General features: G+C 37.5%; 1 pseudogene; it reads left to right on the top strand.

The window, feature by feature from the left end:
• The first annotated feature begins 989 nt into the window (after positions 1–989).
• On the top strand, positions 990–19,200 carry LOC103107500 (eukaryotic translation initiation factor 3 subunit L-like; annotated as a pseudogene).
• Positions 19,201–19,697: the final 497 nt, after the last annotated feature.

The following is a 19,697-nucleotide window of genomic DNA, read 5'->3' on the forward strand; positions in this document are numbered from 1 at the left end:
CTCTTTAGTGATAAATATTTCTGAAATACGTATATCAAATGAAACGTCTATGTCAGTAAATTAAATAGCACTGTCAAGTCTCAAAAAAAGGTGGAGAAAAAAAGAAACTAGAATACTGTTCTGATAGTCAGAATTTTTATAGTTATTGTGACATTGTGCCAAAATCTAGTTGGTTTCTGACACACTTATAGTTTTGTACTTAATGCACCAGGTCTATTTGTTCAGGCAGTTTGAGTGTCAATTGCTGGTACATAATCTTAGCAGCACTGTTATTTCTGTGGATAAGCCCTCCATCAATGAACAGTGCTACATTTCTGATTACATATTACATTGCCATACTAGTTGTACCCCCCCCTTTTTGTGGCATCATTTCTCTCTCTCTCTCTCTCTCTCCTCCCTCTTTGTTGTTCAATAATTCTACTTTTAATTTTGAAATATCATTTTAATAAAAGTTTCTGAACATGAGTGTTAAACTAGTAATAATAAACAGATTCTTCTACTCACCTTTAAAAAGGTCAAATTTAACTAGTACCTTATAAGAATTTTCATTTGCTTCCCTACTCCTTTCTCTTTTAAGCAATAACTAAAACCCTGAATTTCGACTTAAACATCATCCTGTATTTCTTTGCAGCTTTATTATACATGCAAATTTTCTTACACAGTATATTTTGATCTGGGGGTGGTTTTTCATTTTACTATAATCACAGAATATACATCTTTTTTTTTACTCCACTGTATATTTTCAGGCCCATCTATAATGCTATGTATAGCTGTTATTTTTTATTTCATTTCAATTGATGAATTGTGCTCTTCCGTGTGAATATGTGATACTATGCATGTCAGTGGTCCTATCAGCAATCAGTTGTATGTTTCCATCTTTTTGTTGCAACTTACAGTACTGAGCATTCCTGTTACAGACTCTTATTTCAATGACATGAGGAAGCCATCCATCTACTAAATATAGTTGAAGGTAAAAGCATTGTTCTGGAATGCCCATCATAATAATCCATTGTTTAGAACCAAACAAGAGCATAGCTGCATTGACTCTTGAAGTAGCTCCACATGACAGTGAGTATAGAATGGGAAGGTGAACGTTTTGGAGAAACCATGTATAGGTGTCATTTGAGTAGGCACTGACTTACATGCCTGAAGCCCTAGAAGTTATAGGTTCAATTCCTTGTGTCAGAGGGGAACAGAATTCTAATAATTTCTCTGTCATAATAAAGAAATACTTTTTTTTTTAATTTATTTTCCCTTTTGTTGCCCTTGTTTCTTATTGTTGTTGTTATTGATGTAGTCATTGTTAGGACAGAGAGAAATGGAGAGGAGGAGAAGACAGTGAGGGGGAGAGAAAGATAGACACCTGCAGACCTGCTTCACTGCCTGTGAAGCGACTCCCCTGCAGGTAGGGAGCTGGGGGCTCGAAACAGGATCCTTACACTGGTCCTTGCACTTCATGCCACATGTGCTTAACCCGCTGCGCTACCAACGGATTCCCAAGAAATATGTTTTTTTGAAAGTAATTCCTAGCTAGTTACCTATGTTCTGAACTTCTAGCTGAATATGCTGGGGATTGAAAGCAGGTGAAAGAGAAGGAATGAAGGAACAATAATTATCAGAAAATCTGTTGTACATTGACAATTATGTTGTCTCAGAATTAATATTATTTTAAAACTTAACTCTCAATGAGGTAGCATTTGGATGTGTATATTATGGAGGTCATTAAGTGATAAAGGTAGGCCTTTCACAAATGGTATTAGTACCCTTATAAATAGACCTCAAAGGTATACACACACACATACACACACACACTGCCTTGTATAGACATTGTGAGCAAATTAAATTGCCTTTGATGAACTGGACAGCAGGACCTTCACCAAACCCCAAATACTGTGCCTTGACCTTTGACTTCCCAGCCTCCAAAACTGTGAGAAATACATATTTGTAGGGAAAATGGTATTTTTTGTCATAGCATCCTAAGTAGGTTCAGGAAAAAAATTATCTTAGAAAGTTTTGCTTCTGACTTTCTAAGTGCAAAAACATTAGGGAAGTGGCCAGTGTTTAGGGGAGATGGTGACCCCATGAGAAGAAAAAGTGTATTTGGTGATAGCATGTCTAAAGAGAAAGTCATTTAAAACTATTGTCTGATCTAGATCACTTTTCTCATCTTTCTCTAAGTTGATGTTTTTAATATGTGGCTGGTCTTTTTCAAATATGATTAAAAAAAACCATATGTATATTAGAAACTAAACACAGTCTCACTGCCCAGTGCCACATAAGTCAAACCCTGTTACACCACTTTTTACAAAAAGTGAAAAACGTTTATTGCCATCCAAACCCATAATAACAGACTAGACGTTGTTACTCAAGTCAACCTCCCTTTTCTCTAAAGAAAGTGAACTTTTGTACAGAAGTGGCAATGGGCTGGAAAGCCAAATAGAAATTGGAGAGAGGGAGGGGGTCAAATGCTTTGAGATATTTCCCAGTTCTTAGACTAAATCTCCTCATACTTCCTGCTGGAACAAAATCTATAGTCAGTCTTAACTGTTCCTTGATATTTCAAAAGAGCAAGGCCAGTAAGAAAGAGGTAGGAATTTGAGTCTTTAGTGCCATTTTTGGTGTTGTTTTTTGTTTGTTTATTTGTTCCCAGATTTTGTGTTAACTGCTGGCAGTTTTGAAAGTAAAGATGAATTTAATTTACCAGTATCTATTCTTCCCCAGTGTTCAGAAAGCCCAGTCCTTTTAGAGGTCTCAGTTTCATTCTCCCCAAACCCACCTTTTTAATTTAATTTTATTATTTTTTTCATCCTTACTTGGTCTTGAGAATTATTTTGTGGTAGAGGAGACAACTTAATGGTTACATAAATAGACTCTGGTGTCTGAGGCTCCAAGAGCCCCAATTCAATTTACCTTGCCACTATAAACTAGAGCTGAGCATCTCTTTGGTGAAATAAAATAAAGTTGATATAAGGCAAGATAGATAAGATAAGATACAAAAATAGCAGGGTATTTTTTTTTGTTATTTCCTGGATGTCTAGTATTTGAAGTAGCAGTCTTCTTGGTACTGCATCTCAGAACTGCCAATCAAATAGCTGTATGTGAATTCTTAAAACAGCTTTGTTTGTGTGTCTGCCAATGGACACTACATGTCAGGGTCTACATCAAACTTTCCACTTTCGCCTTGCTTGACTCCAGAAATTGGTAGCCTCTCGATTATTTTTTCATTGTTATTTTTTATTAATAATAAGTTAAAATATTTTAATATTACTATGTAGGCTAGAAGCAGACAAAAGCAGACATACCTCTGCACTCTGGGGCCTCCAGAACTCCTGACCTCCAACAGAGCAGAGAAAGTGCAAGATCAATGCAGACTTGGACCAGGACTCATCTCAATAACCCAGAGCCTCCAAGCCTTCTGACTTCCAGCAGAGCAGAGAAAGTTACATTTATTTATTTATTTATTTATTTATTTATTTGTAATTAGATAGAGACAGCCAAAAATCAAAAGTAAACGGGATGACAGAGAAACAAAGAGACAGAGAGACACTTGCAACACTGCTTCACCACTGAAAAAGTGTCCAGCCTTAAGCCAGCTGCCTCCCCCCATCTTCCATTGCTGACACTATGGCCTATTTACATAATCATTGTTTTGCCTGAAAGATCCCCACCTTTGATCTATCATCTTTCTACCTTGAGACCTGCCCTGCCTGCAGGTTATTAATTAATTCCAGTTAAAACCTTTGCAACAGTTGCTAAGGAAGTTTTTACCTTAGCCTGCTCTTTCCTTTTCTCCACCCCCTTTCCTAGCCATTTCCTTTTCTGACTTGCCACTTCTGGTTCTAATATATAAAAGCATTGTCTCTGATCAATAAAGACATGTTATGTTCCGGCTCTGCCACGAGATCCTGGTTTCTCTCCCTCTTTGCTGAGCAAGCAGCAGCCCAGGTTGGCTCTGGTTGAGTTCTCTCCAACCCAGAGAACACGTGCCCAGGAAGAAACACCCTCATGCTAGCCCAGCAAAAAAGCTTTCCCCCTGCAGGTGGGGACCAAGGGATAGAACCCATGTCATTGCATACTATAACATGTGTGCTCAACCAGATGTGCCAGCCCCCACCCTAGAAAATTACTTTCTGCTGACTTTGGTCCAGTCCCTATAACAACTCAGAAAACTCAGATAAGAAGTCCTGAGAGTAAGAACCTGCTCTTATTTGGTTGTAGGAAAAAAGGCTTTTTTTTCCCATTAGAAAAGTGTGTGTATCTTTTATATAGTACTTGCATGTCCTTAGGGTCTTTTTAAGTTGAGAAAAAGAGGTGGTTGTTAGTTGATTTTTTTTCCAGTTATATTCCATATATATGAATTACAAAGAGATCACATGTACATATAATTGTGATCTCTTTTTAATTCATCCATTGCAAAAATTCTCTTAATACAGGTCTGTATAGTTGAAAGTTCATTACTGAAAATTAGACAGATGGCAGTCTGGGGTAAAAAAAGGAGGAAAACATTAATTTTCTTGTATTATTTTAGACTTTATCTATTTTATATATTTAAAGAAATTTAGGAATCTGCCTTTTCTGAGTTTTATTAATTTTTCAAAGTTAAAGGTCTTTAAAATCAAAAAAATTTATAATGGAAGAAATAAGACAAAGAAAAAGGACATAAATCATAACAATTTCTATAATATGCTAAGAACTTAATGGGTGGTGGAGATTCTAGAAATAAACATCTTTGAACTCACCCAAGGAGTTACACCAGAAGTAGAGTACAGGTCTTATAGGCATAAGATTCCCAATTTCAAGGTTTAACCTCAGCACTGCATATACCAGAATAGAGTGGTGCTTTGTCCTGTCTCTCTTGCATACTTATTTTTTTTTTATTTTTATTTATAAAAATGAAACATTGACTAAACCAGAGGATAAGATGGGTACAACTTCACACAATTCCCACCAGCAGAATTCTGTATCCCATCCCCTCCCCTGATAGCTTTCCGATTCTTTAATGCAATGGGAATATGGACCCAAGGTCATTGTGGGATGCAGAAGGCTGAAGGTCTGGCTTCTGTAATTGCTTCCATGCTGAACATGGGCACTGACAGGTCGATCCATACTCCCAGCTTATCTCTCTCTTTCCCTGGTGGGGAAGGGCTCTGGGGAAGTGGAGCTCCAGGACACAATGGTAGGATTGTCTGTCCAGAGAAGTCTGGTCTGCATCATGCTACCATCTGGAACCCGGTGGTTGAAAAGAGAGTTAATATACAAAGCCAAAAAAATTGTTGACCAATCATGGACCTAAGGGTTGGAATAGTGCAGATGAAGTGTTGGGGGACCCTCCATTTTGTAGATAGCTAGTAGGCATATTTTAGTTATATTCCAGAGGGTATACTATTTTTTTTTCTCCTTTTTCTTTTTTCTTCTGAGGCTGAAATCTGATATGCAAGTGAATCCAAGTTATTGTCTGGGGAGATGATGTCATGGCTGGAAAAAGGACCAGAAAGCTGGATCAGGGAAGAGAGTAGCTTCCTAATATGGGAAAGGAGTGTAAATATTGTTGACTGTAAAGCCCATCAATTTGATGTGGCATGGGGATAATAATCAGCTTAGGAGCCTATGTGACTTCTGCATACCTCCAGATCTGAGCTCACTATCTGTGGTCATGAGTAAGAACATTCCAGGCTGCCCCAATATCAACCCATCATCCTCAGGTGTAGCATAGAGTATATTGTCCAGCCTCCCTTCAGAGGATGGAACATTTTCTACCATTATTGATCCAAGGTGAGGGCAAGGTCCTATGGGGGCCCACACAGGGGTCTATTGTGTTGTTCCTGATAGGAATGATCGATAATAATGGAGAGAGGGATTTATTCAAGGTCTAGGCCCATCATGTCTGTTTAGGAATATCTGGACTCCCTGAGTAGGGCCCTAGCTGATAGGGTGGCCTGGCAGTGACTACAGAGTAAATGTTAAAGTATGCCAGCATCTTTCCCTTATTCAGCTTTTGCAGTCCTTGCTTTGATAAGGTTAGCTTTGGAGTAAGTGAGGGAAGTGTAATAAGAAGTAGTTGAGGAGGGTATCTAAGTCTAAGCAGACATTATTTCATTATGAATTTGATACTGACTCACTACAGACTATTGTGTATTTTTGCTTTCAGGTATATATTTTGCCCTAATTTATGGTTACATGTGAACATATGCTCTATCTTACGGGACCTGGTCTATATCTCGGTTTTGGGACTTTGTTATGAAGTGAACTTCCTGGAATGGAGTTTGAGAATACTATGAAAGACAAGGTCTCACCTGAGTGATGATGGTGAAGAGTTGACTTTCCATGCCTGATGTCTCTGGACACAGTCTGAAATGAAGCATGCTGAGGTGGTATTCATTGCATTGATTACGCTGGGATAGGCAGATGCAATATCATTTGGTATGAATTGAGTGAAGCATGCCGGAAAGTGAGCCCCACCCTAGAGGTTGTCTCAAACTTTTTAAATCAAGGACTCTTTTTAATACATAGACTGAGTGTTTGATATGTTGACTCTCTTAAAAGCTTAGACCAGGCAGAACAGAAGCAACCAGTATCACAGCTACATACAAATAATATCAAAGAACATAAATTATGGTGATGTTGTGTATGATACAGCAAATCCTAACAAAGGGATATTTCAAAGTTAACCCAATTGCCAAATAATGTGATTATAGCAATAACTATCTATTGTCTTCTTAAACCCTAAGACAACAGGAACGTCTCTCTTCCTCTATAGAGCCTATATTTCCCCACTTTCATTCTTTAGTTCCATATATTTATTTTTATGTACACATATATGTATCTTTATTGGAGGATTAATGGTTTACAGTCAACAGTAAAATACAGTAGTGTGTGTATTTTACATACATGTGTAACATTTCTCAGTTTTCCACATAACAATACAACCCCCACTAGGTCCTCCCCTGCCATCATGTCCAGGACCTCCCCCCACCCCAGGGTCTTTTACTTTGGTGCAATACACCAATGCCATTCCAAGTTCTGCTTTGTGTTTTCCCTTCTGTTCTTATTTTTCAACTTCTGTTTGTGAGTAAGATACTCTCACTCTTTCATAACAATGACATAAATAATTTTTTAAAAGTCTTTGCATTATTGAAGTTAATACTCTGCTGGGGGAAAGGAAAGAAAGGAAATGACCATATGCCAACAATTGTACTGTAAACCATTAACCCCCCCTCCAATAAAATGGAGGGGGATGGAGGAAATGAATTATAACTAAGAAACATGCAAAGGGAATCAAAAGGAATAATATTGTAACTAAGAGGTGAGACCAGACCAAAAAAAAAAATGGAGTAAACTAATCTTAATAGAAAAGACAATATTGAGCCTTAGTAATGAAAAGTAGTCAAAAATAGTTTTGTGTAATACCTTTCCTAATGAAATATACTTAAGAATATGCATTAACTCCAGCAATGAATGACATCAATAATAACAACAACAATAAGACAACAAGGACAACAAAATGGAAAATAAATAAAATTTAATGAAAAAAATAATATGTATTAACTAGAGTGTAGGGCCCTGTTAAAAATAAAGAGGATGGATCACTGACAAGATTTCAATGAGAGAGAGTCTACAACCTTACTAGAAAAGACTTATGTAAACTCACAAGGGATTGTGGGTACAAGAGACTGTTTATTGTAAGTGCTTGGCAGTGTCTTCTCCCTTTGACTCATCTGTTTGGCTCTCTTCCTGCTTGCCCCATCCCAGGTTGTCTTCATCTTCTCCTCTTCAGTCTTTTTTTTTTTTTTTTTTTTTTACTTTTTTTAATTGGATAGAACACAGAGAAATTCAGAGGAGAGAGGAAGATACAGAGGGGAAGAGAAAGATAGACACCTGCAGACCTGATTCATGGGCTTGTGGAATGACCCCCGCCTCCTGCAGGTGGTCCTCTCCGGTCTTTTCCTCAGACTCAATGGAGCTATTTCCTTGGGGCCTGCACTATCTAGCTGAATGCTGGCAAACAGTGCTTAAGGACTGTGGTCCTTTTGTGGCTAGTCTATCTTTCCCCTTTGCTTATTTTGCTGCCATGGTTTTTACGTACCTAAACCTGTGCTGTAATAGAACTATTACATTTTGTTACCCCACACACACACAAAATGCCACTAGACGTTTAAGCCTTTTTAGTTATAATTATCCTACCCTATTTGAGTATTTTACTCATATTCTATACTCTTGTATCTAGTATGAATGATCATTTAACATCTTCCTGACTATTAAATGTTCAAATATTACATTTTCTTTAGCTTGATAGTAGTTGTAGAATTTGAAATCAGATTTGAAAGCTACCCAAACATCAGCCTAGATAATAATGATGATGGTGTTTCAATTAGCTATTTTGTACATACAATGAATATGCTATATTATACAAGAACTTTATTACTAAAAAATATTTCATATGTTCTAAGTCCTTTCCCAGATATTTTTTTCTTTTGAAATTATCCTAGAAAGTTTCAGAGAACTTTTTAAGAATGTGTAAAGAGGTCAGATGAGAAAAAAATAATGGGGCCAGATGGCAGTACACCCAGTTAAGCACACACAAAACAGTGCCCAAAGACCCAGGTTTAAGCCCCTGGTCCCCACTTGCAGAGTAAAAGCTTCATGAGTGGTAGACCTGCAGGTGTCTCTCTGTCTCTCTCCTTCTCTATTTACCCCTCCCCTTTCTCTTTCTCTCTGACACTATCCAATAATAAATAAATGAAATTTTTTTTTAATTATCTTTTATTGGTTGAAATAATAGTTTACTGAACAATTGAGTACATGAGTGCAGCTTCTCAATTCTCTACGTTGGGTGTGTCTATACACTGCTGCTACTACCCATCCAGATCTTTCTTCATCATGACCCAAGGGGTATTCAAACTCTCCCCCCACCCAAAACACACACCTCCCCCTGAATCCTTTACTTTGCTGCATTATACACCACACTCAGTCCAGGTTTCACTTTGTGCTTTCCCTTTTCTTGTTTCTTAGTTTCCACCTATGAGTGAGATCATTTCATACTTGTCCTTCTTCTGGTTTATCTTACTTATCATGATTCCTTAGAGTTCCATCCAAAATGAATCAAAGAAGATTATTTCATCATTTTTTTACAGTTGAGTAATATTCCATTGTGTATATGTTCCACAGATTTCTTAGTCACTCATATCATCAGTAACTGATTAAAAGATAAATGCACATAAAGACAACAGTGAGAGAAGCCAGGTGATAACATCCACAAGGACCCGAGTTCACGCTCTTGGTCCCCACCTACAAGGGGGGGTGGGGCTTCACAAGTGGTAAAGCAGTGCTTCAGGTATATCTCTCTCTATATACCCCTCTCTATATCCAACTCACTCTCAGTTTTGGCTGTCTCTAATAAATAAAGAAAGAAAATAAAAAATTTTAAAAAGATAATAAATAACAAGTTGCCACTTTACATTGATATAGGCTTTTTAGCACTTTATTGGAGGTTTAATGGTTCATAGTACACTTAATGGCACTTGGGTAGAACTTCTCATGCAGTATAGATTTTTATAGTTATTTGTTATTAATGATTTTCATGGTTTACTGAATTTGACTTATCCTCATCTAAACAGAAATGTTTAATCATAGAGTTGATATATAATTCCTATATTCTATACTTATTATAGTCAGCATATAATTAACATTTAAAATAACTGTAAGAGAGGCTGGGTGATAGAGCACTTGATAGAGTGCACATAGTAGTATACAAGGTGACCAGGTTTAAGCCCCTGCTCCCCCTACAAGTGGGAGGCTTCATGAGTGGTAGAACAGCACTATGGGCATCTCTCCTTCTCTCTGTTTCTGTCTTTGTCTCTGTTTCTCTCTGTTTCTCTTTTCCTGTGTGTCTCTTAAAATCTAATCAGAAACAGAAGGAAAAAATAAAACAAAGACTGCCAGGGTCAGTGAGATTATATAGACACTGAGACCCAACTAGAACTCTGGTGGAAAAAGAAATATCACAGATGTATGCATTGCCATCAAGTATATAACATTCATGATCTAGATTGCTTTTAAAAACAAATGATCAATATGTTTCTAGTGTTTCACCTGACCTTAATTACTGACAGTGTTATTTTGCTTACTAGCTTCCTTTGTTGTAGACTGCTTCCCACTTATAGTACCTCTGAGCATTATTCATGTGCAATTGGTTATTCTTGGATTCCTGTGTTTCTCTTGATATATTTATATTTCTTGGTACTATGGCAGGTGATTTTTCCCCAAAATAATCTGGACTCCATTACCATGCAGATTACTTTTCTTAATAAAAGTGGGTAGGTTTATAAATTGGAACTGAAGCATTTGGTTCTTTCATAAAACTCTTCATTCTGCCATTCATTACTTGAAGTGTTTTCTCTCAAATTCACACTACCATTAACCAGAAGGTACAAATACCTCTAGTTTAGACAAGGTATCTTTAGACAATCCTGTGAAATATAAATGTCCTTCACAATTCTCTTAATGTTCTTTAAACAAGAAAAATGAATGATAGACAATCAAATAAAATGTAAAAATTGAGATCACCTAGGTCTCTCCCTCTCTCTATCTCACTCTCTATATCCCCTTTCCTCTCAATTTCTGGTTGTCTCTGTCAAATTAATAAAGAATATTAAATCAGGCTCTTTTCAAATTATTTTTGTTTTATATATGCATGTACATATTTTGTTAATAATAAATTGCTGCATAAAGTATACTATATTAATAGGTATAGTATATAATCCAATATACTGCTTTACTGCATATATACAAATATATACTATAAAGAATGTTTTTCTTTAACTGGTAGAATTTAATTAGGATATCATTAAGTCACTTCCCTTTTCACAGTTTTCATTATATTTATATTTTTTCATTTACAGAGGTTTTTGTTTTGTTGTTGTTTGTTTGTTGTGGTTTTTATAATCATGAGATTTCACTGATTTAGGTTAACTTTTCAAATAAGAAGAGAGAAACAGAGATAAAGATAGAAAGAAAAACACCATAGTCCTGAAGCTTTTGCCAATGCAGTGGGGGCTGGGGGTCAGTTTCAAAACTGGGCCACAGGCATAGCAAAGTAGGTACCCTCCAGGTAAACTATCTTGCCAGCCTTTTCAGAGGGTTTAAGGAAACATTAAATAAGCTATATAACTGTAGGAATGGCTGGCAGTCATGGTAGTAAATCTGAACTTTTAAGAGGAAGATATAAGATTAATACAGCTTTATGTCAATGAAAGTCTATTAATATTTTAATGCATACTTGAAAAAAGTGTTTAAAGTTAGAAATGCTCGTAATCTCATGTTTTGATAAAAATAAAAAAGTTTTATATTCAAATTTGCATCTGTGAAGATATAATCCCATTAACTACAAAATCAATCTAAATTATATTGCCCTCTTTCTTTTCTGCTTGAAAATGCTTATTGAACTATGCCCATGACAATAATTTAAAACTGAATCAATAAATGAAATCACTGTATGCAAATAAGTCACAAAACAGCACTTGCTTATACAACAAAAACATTATTACAACAATGTTGTGCAGTCCTGTATTTTTGGCTCATTGATTTGGCTCCCTGCATACTCTTTTTATACACATCTGTTGACATAAGATTTATCACCCATCTTTTAATTAAATTGTTGAAGCATGATGCAAGAACCATGATTGCAAGAATAATGACTGAACTTTATGCCCTTATTTGGATAATTTTAGGATAATTCCAAACTTTTTTGAACACAATTATAATTGAAACTTATTAAAATAGTTAAAAAATTAGTACATTTTGATGTCACTACTATATTTTATATAATTAGTATTTCCATAGTTTTTTCTGTATTATAATTTCATATAGTTTATTATTCATAAATTACTTAACTTTGAAGTTATAGTAGACTAAGTCATCAAAAAGTTTTATTTCTACCACCAAATGTAATGAGCTTTTCTATTTCTAAATATTTTAAGCATAGGATTCTCAAGTAATTTAACAAGCCTACTCAGTGTGGAATAATAGCCTTGGTATGTGATTATATCTACTATAATTCTCATGGATGAGGAAATTGGAAGCACCTATGGATGAAGAATTAGGAGACCCTGTGGTCACCTTTTCAATATCTCTTTACTGAGGAAATATTGATTTACAGGATTTATGTTGTCTTAAGAATACATTTCTACATTTCCCCAAGATAGGTGTCACTACATTCCACCACCCCCCATCAAACCATCATTTTATTTAAGTCCTCAGCCTTCCCTTAGTGTCCCCTCTTTCCCTTCCTGGGTCCTCAATGTACTATGACAGACTATACTCCATAGAGGATTCACTCTGTATTATGTTTTGCTTTGTTTCATAAAGGCCATCTGTGATCAAGAACATTTATATTTATCCTTCTTCTATCCTATATCACTCAACATGGTTTCCTCTAATTTAATCCATATTGTAGCGAAAGACAATATGTCATCTGTTCCTCCAGCTGTGTAGTTAGTTTCCCATTGTGTTTATATGCCATAACATCTTCAGCCACTTACCTGATGTTGGAGACTTATGTTCTTGCCAAATGTTGGCTATTTCAAATAGTACTGCCATGAATGTGGATGTGCGTAGACCTTTTCTGACAACTATTTTTGTGTTCGCTGCATAGATGCCCAAGAAAGGAATTGTTTGGTCATATGGCAGGTAAGGACCAGTGGCTTGAACCTGGGACCTTGTAGACTATAATGTATGTGCTTAATGCAGTACGTGTGTGTGTGTGTGTGTGTGTGTGTGTGTGTGTGTGTGTGTGTGTGTGTGTGTGTGTGTTTGTAGACCATTCTCAGTGGGGTCACAATGGTATTTCATCATTGTCTTGATCTGCATTTCTCTGATAATCAGAAATTTTGAACATTTTTTCATATGTCTGTTGGTCATCTGAATATCTTCTTTGGAGGAGTGTCTGTTTATTTCTTTCCCCAGTTTTTAAATGGGTTGCTCAGTTTTTTATTACTGAGGCTGTGTGTGTGTGTGTGTGTGTGTGTGTGTGTGTGTGTGTGTGTGTGTGTCTGCTGGGTATTATTCATTTGTCTGGCTTGTGGCATGTAAATATCATTTTCTACTTTTTAGGGTGTCTTTCTGTTTTGTTAAGCAGAAACTCTTCAGTTAAATATATAGTCCTAGTAGGTTATCTTTTATTGATTTCTTTACTGTTGTGCTCATCACTGATGTCTTTTAAAAACTCACTTAGTATTGCACCTTCTTTTGGGAAGTGGGGTGGCGGCTTTCAGGTCCTGGTGTATGATGGTGAAGCAAGACCTAGGCTGAAGGTATGAGTGTTTTGCAGAAAATAGAGATATTTTACACATGTATCAACAGATGAATTTACAATAAGCTCTTCTTCTCCCCAATATGAAATGAAAAAGAAACTCACTGATGTTCCTACAGCCTCTTCCTTCCAGCAGACTTAGTAAATTCAAATCATGGGTTCTATAGTTGTAACTTTCCAGTTCACCTTTTCATCCTATAATCCTTCTATTTCTGATTTATTTCACTTGCCACTTAATATCTTTCTTTGCTATTTGTGTTTTAGATGGAGTCAAATTCAACACTGTTTCTACAAAGCACTATGCAAACACTGAGATGAAAGAATTAATCACGATCTCTATCAATAAGAATTCCTCATTTTTCCAACTAGACAGACATGCTTAAATGTCTTTACTGTACCTGATAAACAGCTCACTTGGATAGTGCACCAGCTTTGCCATTCAGGACTATGTTAAAGACAGGCCCCAAATGCAGTGGAGGAAGCTTTGCTACTGTGATGTATTCCTAATTTGTTTCAATTCAACATAATCAACATGCCATTTATGTGTATCCTGTGGCAGCCTATCTTTGGTATCAACATCATCTTGGGTCATATGCTAGAGATTCACTACTATACCAACATATGACTACTTATTACATGAGTGCTTGGATTGTAAAACATTTTCCTCCTAATACAAATCTGGGTCCTATTCTAGTTATGCTGAAATCTGAACTAGAGTATAGATGAAGATTGTGAAATAGAAAACATCATTTTGTAAACCTCAGGCTGCAGTTAGTTTTTGCAATATTTCCAAGTAAAGAGAAGCTGCTTTTCTCTAGCAAAAGGATTACATCTGCCAATCTGGATAGTACTGTTGGCTTAAGATTCTCAAACTTGTCCATACAAATGCCCTATTTCATGGATTAAGTATAAGTGGTTTATTTGGAGAGTTACTTCAGATAAGAGAAAGAGGCAGTGGAAGTGAACAAGAATTTAAAACCAATACAAATTCATTGAGCAAAACCCCAACAGGAGGCTGATACTTAATCTAATTAAACCTTATCAGTTTTACAAACAACTGAGAATTATCTGTCAGGATAATTACAAAGAGAAACATGTATCCATTGGTCTTCGTTTCTCAAGAGTCAAGGGTTGCCCATAACAATGATCCGTCTGTATTTGTGCGTATATTATCACTTAGTATCAGGCAAACTCTGTGCAGGCAGTGAGAATGTCTGAACTAAGGCTTTGTCTATAAATCTGTGAGAACCCTGAAGGAAGTTATCACAAAAAAATGTGGTTAAAGAAAGAGGTGTGTATAAAAATGTCTGAAGTGGAACAGGGGTAGATAGGATAATGGTTATGCAAAGAGATGATTGTGCCTGAGGTTCTGAATTCCCAGGTTCAATCCCTGCACTACCATAAACCAGAACTGATCAGTGCTCTGGTAAAAAAAAAAAAATCGAAAGTGTTACAAAACAGAGGTCTTGGAATGTGTTAATAAAGGTGTGTACTCATATTGACCATGCTCTACACATGTATCAACAGATGAATTTACAATAAGCTCTTCTTCTCCCCAATATGAAATGAAAAAGAAACTCACTGATGTTCTTACAGCCTTTAGTATTATCTATATTATTACTCATTATGTAGCTTTCATATACACTTGTATTATTTTCTTTTTTTTTTTACGACAAATTACATTTTACTGCCCTCATCCAGATGCTTCCCATCAACAAGGGGAAAAATCCATCTCCAATAAGATTCTTTACTGAGTCCTATTTAAAAGGTTTCAGTCCTTAATTCTAATAAGTTTCCACTCAGTTTACTAGGTGATGACAGATCTAGGTGAAGGCATCACAGTGGTAAAAGCACTTCCACCTACAATGACAGCAGGCTCTTTACTACTGCTTGTGACTGTGCTCAGGGTCTCTGTCCCATCTTCTTCAAGGTTCGATTGAGCTCCTCGAATTTGTGAATCTGCCTGATGAAAGAATCCCCATAGTGCCTGGCAACCTTGGTGTCTGATATATGGATCATGTCCTTATCAATATAGAAGTCAACCTTGGAGGCTGACTGGAATTCACCGTCTAGGCCACAGATGCCACTGGTCCACACCAGGTTCTTCATTTTGTGTTTGAAGACCAGAAGCTGGATGCAGAACTCCTACTTGGTGAGGTCCAGGAAGCCGGCCAGCTTGACCACGGGCATGATGGTGTAAAGCTTGAGGAAGCTGCAGATGGTGGAGAGCTGGGTGTGTTGCTGCACCTCCCTGAAGTGATCAAAAACTTCATCCAGTATTTCCACAAAACTGTCTCGGATTTGATTGACCAGAAGGTTTACGAGCTACAGGCCAGTCGTGTCTCTAGTGACGTCATTGACTAGAAGGTGTATGAGATCCAGGACATCTATGATAACAGTTGGACCAAGCTGACTGAAAGATTCTTCAAGAATACACCTTGGCCTGAGGCTGAAACCATTGCTCCACAGGTTGGCAATGATGCTGTGTTCCTGATTTTAAACAAAGAATTATACTACAGACACATATATGCCAAAGTCAGTGGGGGCCCCTCCTTGGAGCAAAGGTTCAAATCCTATTACAACTACTGTAATCTCTTCAATTATATTCTTAATGCTGATGGTCTTGCTCCCCTTGAACTGCCCAACCAGTGGCTCTGGGACATCAGTGATGAATTCATTTATCAGTTTCATTCCTTCAGTCAGTACTGCTTTAAGACTGCCAAAAAGAGGAGATTGACTTTCTTCATTCCAACCCCAAAATCTGGAATGTTCACAGTGTCCTCAATGTCCTTCATTCCCTGGTAGACAAATCCAATATCAACCGGCAGTTGGAGGTGTACAGGAGCGGAGGTGATCCAGGGCTGGAGAGTATGGGTGACACTCCCTTTACAAGATGCTTGGCTGCTTCATTCTGGTGGGGCTCCTGCGCCAGCACTCCCTGCTGGGAAATTACTACCAGGCCATCAAGGCTGGAGAACATCGAACTCAACAAGAAGTGCATGTTTTCTCATGTGCCTGAGTGTCAGGTCACCACCTACTACTACCTCAGCTTTGTATATCTGATGATGCATCCCTACCAGGATGCCATATGAGTCTTTGCCAACATCCTTCTCTACATCCAGAGAACCAAGAGCATGTTCCAGAGGACGATGTACAACAAGCAGATGATTAACAAGCAGAACGAGCACGCGCTGCTGGCCATCACCCTCACCATGTACCCCATGCGCATAGACGAGAGCATCCACCTCCAGCTGGGGGAGAAGTACAGGGACAAGATGCTGTACATGCAGAAGGGAGACCCTCAGGTCTATGAAGAACTTTCCAGCTACTCCTGCGCCAAATTCCTGTCTCCCGTGGTGCCCAATTATGACAATGTGCACCCCAACTACCACAAGGAGCCCTTCTTGCTAAGCCCTTCCTGCTTAGCTACTTGTGAAGCTTCCCCCATGCAGATGGGCACTGAGGGCCTAAATGCAGGTCCTTGTGCATGCTAATCTGGGCACTCAACCCATGACTCTGCCCCACCTTTATATTTATTAAATGATATAACCATACTATGTGACTTTGTTTTTTTCTGTTTTGTCTACCACCAGTGTTGTCTCTGAGGTTTGCTGCCTGCATAACTGCACTATTCCTTGTGGCTCTTTCTATTTTTCTCTCTCTTTCCTATTCTTTCTTTTTTTTTTTTTTCATCCTTATGACAGACCAAGAGAGATAGAGACAGAGAGATGGGAGAAAGCACCAGTGGACAAAAAAGAAAGAAAATCTCTGAATTAAAATACTGTTTCTTTTTTTCTTTCTATTTCTTTACATTTTTTTTTCTTCCCTCCAGGGTTATTGCTGGGGCTTGGTGCCTACACTATGAATCTACTGCTCCTGGAGATCATTTTCCCATTTTTGTTGTCCTTGTTGTGGTTATTGCTGGTAGGTTAGAGAAAAGTCTTGAGAGGAGGGGAAGACAGAGAGGAGGAAATAGACACATGCAAACCTGCTTCACCACTTGTGAAGTGACCTCCCTGAAGGTGGGGAGCTGGGGGCTCAAACAGAGATCCTTATGCCAGTCTTTGCGCTTCACAGGATGTGCGCTTAACCGGCTGTGCTAATGCCTGGCTCCCTTCTTATTTCTCAAAGAATTCTCACTTCAGATTGTGTCCAAGACGTCAGGCATGGAATGTCAACTCTTCACCCTCATCACTCAGGTGAGACCTTGCCTTTCATAGTATTCTCCAATTCCATTCCAGGAGGTTCACTTCATAACAAAACCCTAAAACCTAGATATAGACCAGATCCTATAAGATAGTGCATATGTTCACATGTATCCATAAATTAGGGCAAAATATATACCTGAAAGCAAAAATACACAATAGTCTGTAGTGAGTCAGTATCAAATTCATAATGAAATAATGTCTACTTAGACTTAGATACCCTCCTCAACTACTTCTTATTATACTTCCCTCACTCACTCCAAAGCTAACCTTATCAAAGCAAGGACTACAAAAGCTGAATAAGAGCAAAAGACTGGCATACTTTAACATTTACTCTGTAGTCACTGCCAGGCCACCCCATCAGCTTGGGCCCTACTCAGGGAGTCCAGAGATTCCCAAACAGACATGATGGGCCTAGACATCGAATAAATCCCTCTCTCCATTGTTATAGGTCATTCCTATCAGGAATAACACAATAGACACCTTGTGGGCCCCCTTAGGACCTTGCCCTCAACTTGGATCAATAATGGTAGAGAATGTTCCATCTTCTGAAGGGAGGTTGGACAATATACCCTATACTCCACCTGAGGAAGATGGGTCCTGATACTAGAGCATCTTGGAATGTTCCTACTTATAACCACAGAATGTGAGCTCAGATCTACAGGGATGCAGAGGTCACATAGGCTCCTAAGCTAAATATGGGCCCCAGATCACATCAAATCGATGGGGTTTAGAGTCAACAATATTTATACACCTTTTCCATATCTGGGAGTTACTCTCTTCCCTGATCCAGCTTTCTGGTCCTTCTGCCAGCCATGATATCACCCCCCCAGACAATAATATCACCTGCATATCAGATTTCAGGCTCAGGCAAAAACAAACAACAACAACAAAAAACACTAGTATAACCACAGGCCCTTGGAATATAACTAAAATATGCCTACTAGCTATCTACAAAATGAAGGAAACACAAACTCTTCATCTGCACTATTCCAACCTTTAAGTCCATGTTTGTTCAACAGTTTGTTTGGCTTTGTATGTTAACTCTCTTTTCAGCCACCAGGTCCCAGATGCTAGCATGATGTCAACCAGACTTCCCTGGACAGACGACCTCACCAATATGTCCTGGAGCTCCACTTCCCCAGAGCCCTTCCCCACTAGGGAAAGAGAAAGACAGGATGGGAGTATGGATCAACCTGTCAATGTTCATGTTCAGCGGGGAAGCAATTACAGAAGCCAGATCTTCAGCCTTAAGCATCCCACAGTGACCTTGGGTCCATACTCACAGAGAGTTAAAGAATAGAAAAGCTATCAGGAGAGGGGAGGGGATACATAGTTCTGGTGGTGAGAATTATGTGGAGTTGTTCCCCTTTTATCCTATGGTTTAGTCTATGTTTTCTTTTTATAAATAAAAAATCAAATTAAAAAGAAAGAATTCTCATTTTCTCACTATATATTCTCTTCAACTCCTTTATTCACTTATGTATAATTTAATGCATGAAATTCTTTAGTAATATAATAAATGTAGATAACATCTCACTAATTAATGGGTGTATCTAAATTTAGAGCTTTTTGATATGATTTGGGTTTAGTACAAATAATTTTTAACACATTTCTTAATAAGTAATTTACTCCCTAAGTCATCTGATAAACTTTTGGACAGTTGAACTTATCGTAACAGTCTACTAACAGAACTTATTGACTGACTATAATTTCAGTTAAATACTAACCTTATTAGTAACAAAAATAACTCAGACTTGGTTAACTCAGCATTTGTGGATTCTTTTTTTAACCTATCATTTCTTTCCTTGAAAATGACAATACTAAATGAATGGTCTTTCATGAAATTAAATTATTGGAGTGTGAATATGAGCATATAATTTATCTTATTTATTGAGTTTAGGAAATAAACTAAGAAATCCACATATTTAAGATTCAGGATATAGTCTACTCATTAATTTTAAACATTCATTTCAACCTCTTACACATAATTGAAAAGAATAAATAATTGAAAGGAAGTAAAAAGTAAGTTAAATTGGTCAATTGTGTCCTAACAAATTACACCATTTTAAAGTGATGAGACCCACAAATCAGAATAGCACTGTTTTGTATTCTGCAGCAAACTCATATCTGTTCAAGCTCAGATAATTTGTTTGGCATAATAAGGAGAGTGAAATTATCTCTTC

The sequence above is a fragment of the Erinaceus europaeus genome, chromosome 2, assembly GCF_950295315.1.
Source record: "Erinaceus europaeus chromosome 2, mEriEur2.1, whole genome shotgun sequence".
In the NCBI taxonomy this organism is placed as follows: Eukaryota; Metazoa; Chordata; class Mammalia; order Eulipotyphla; family Erinaceidae; genus Erinaceus; species Erinaceus europaeus.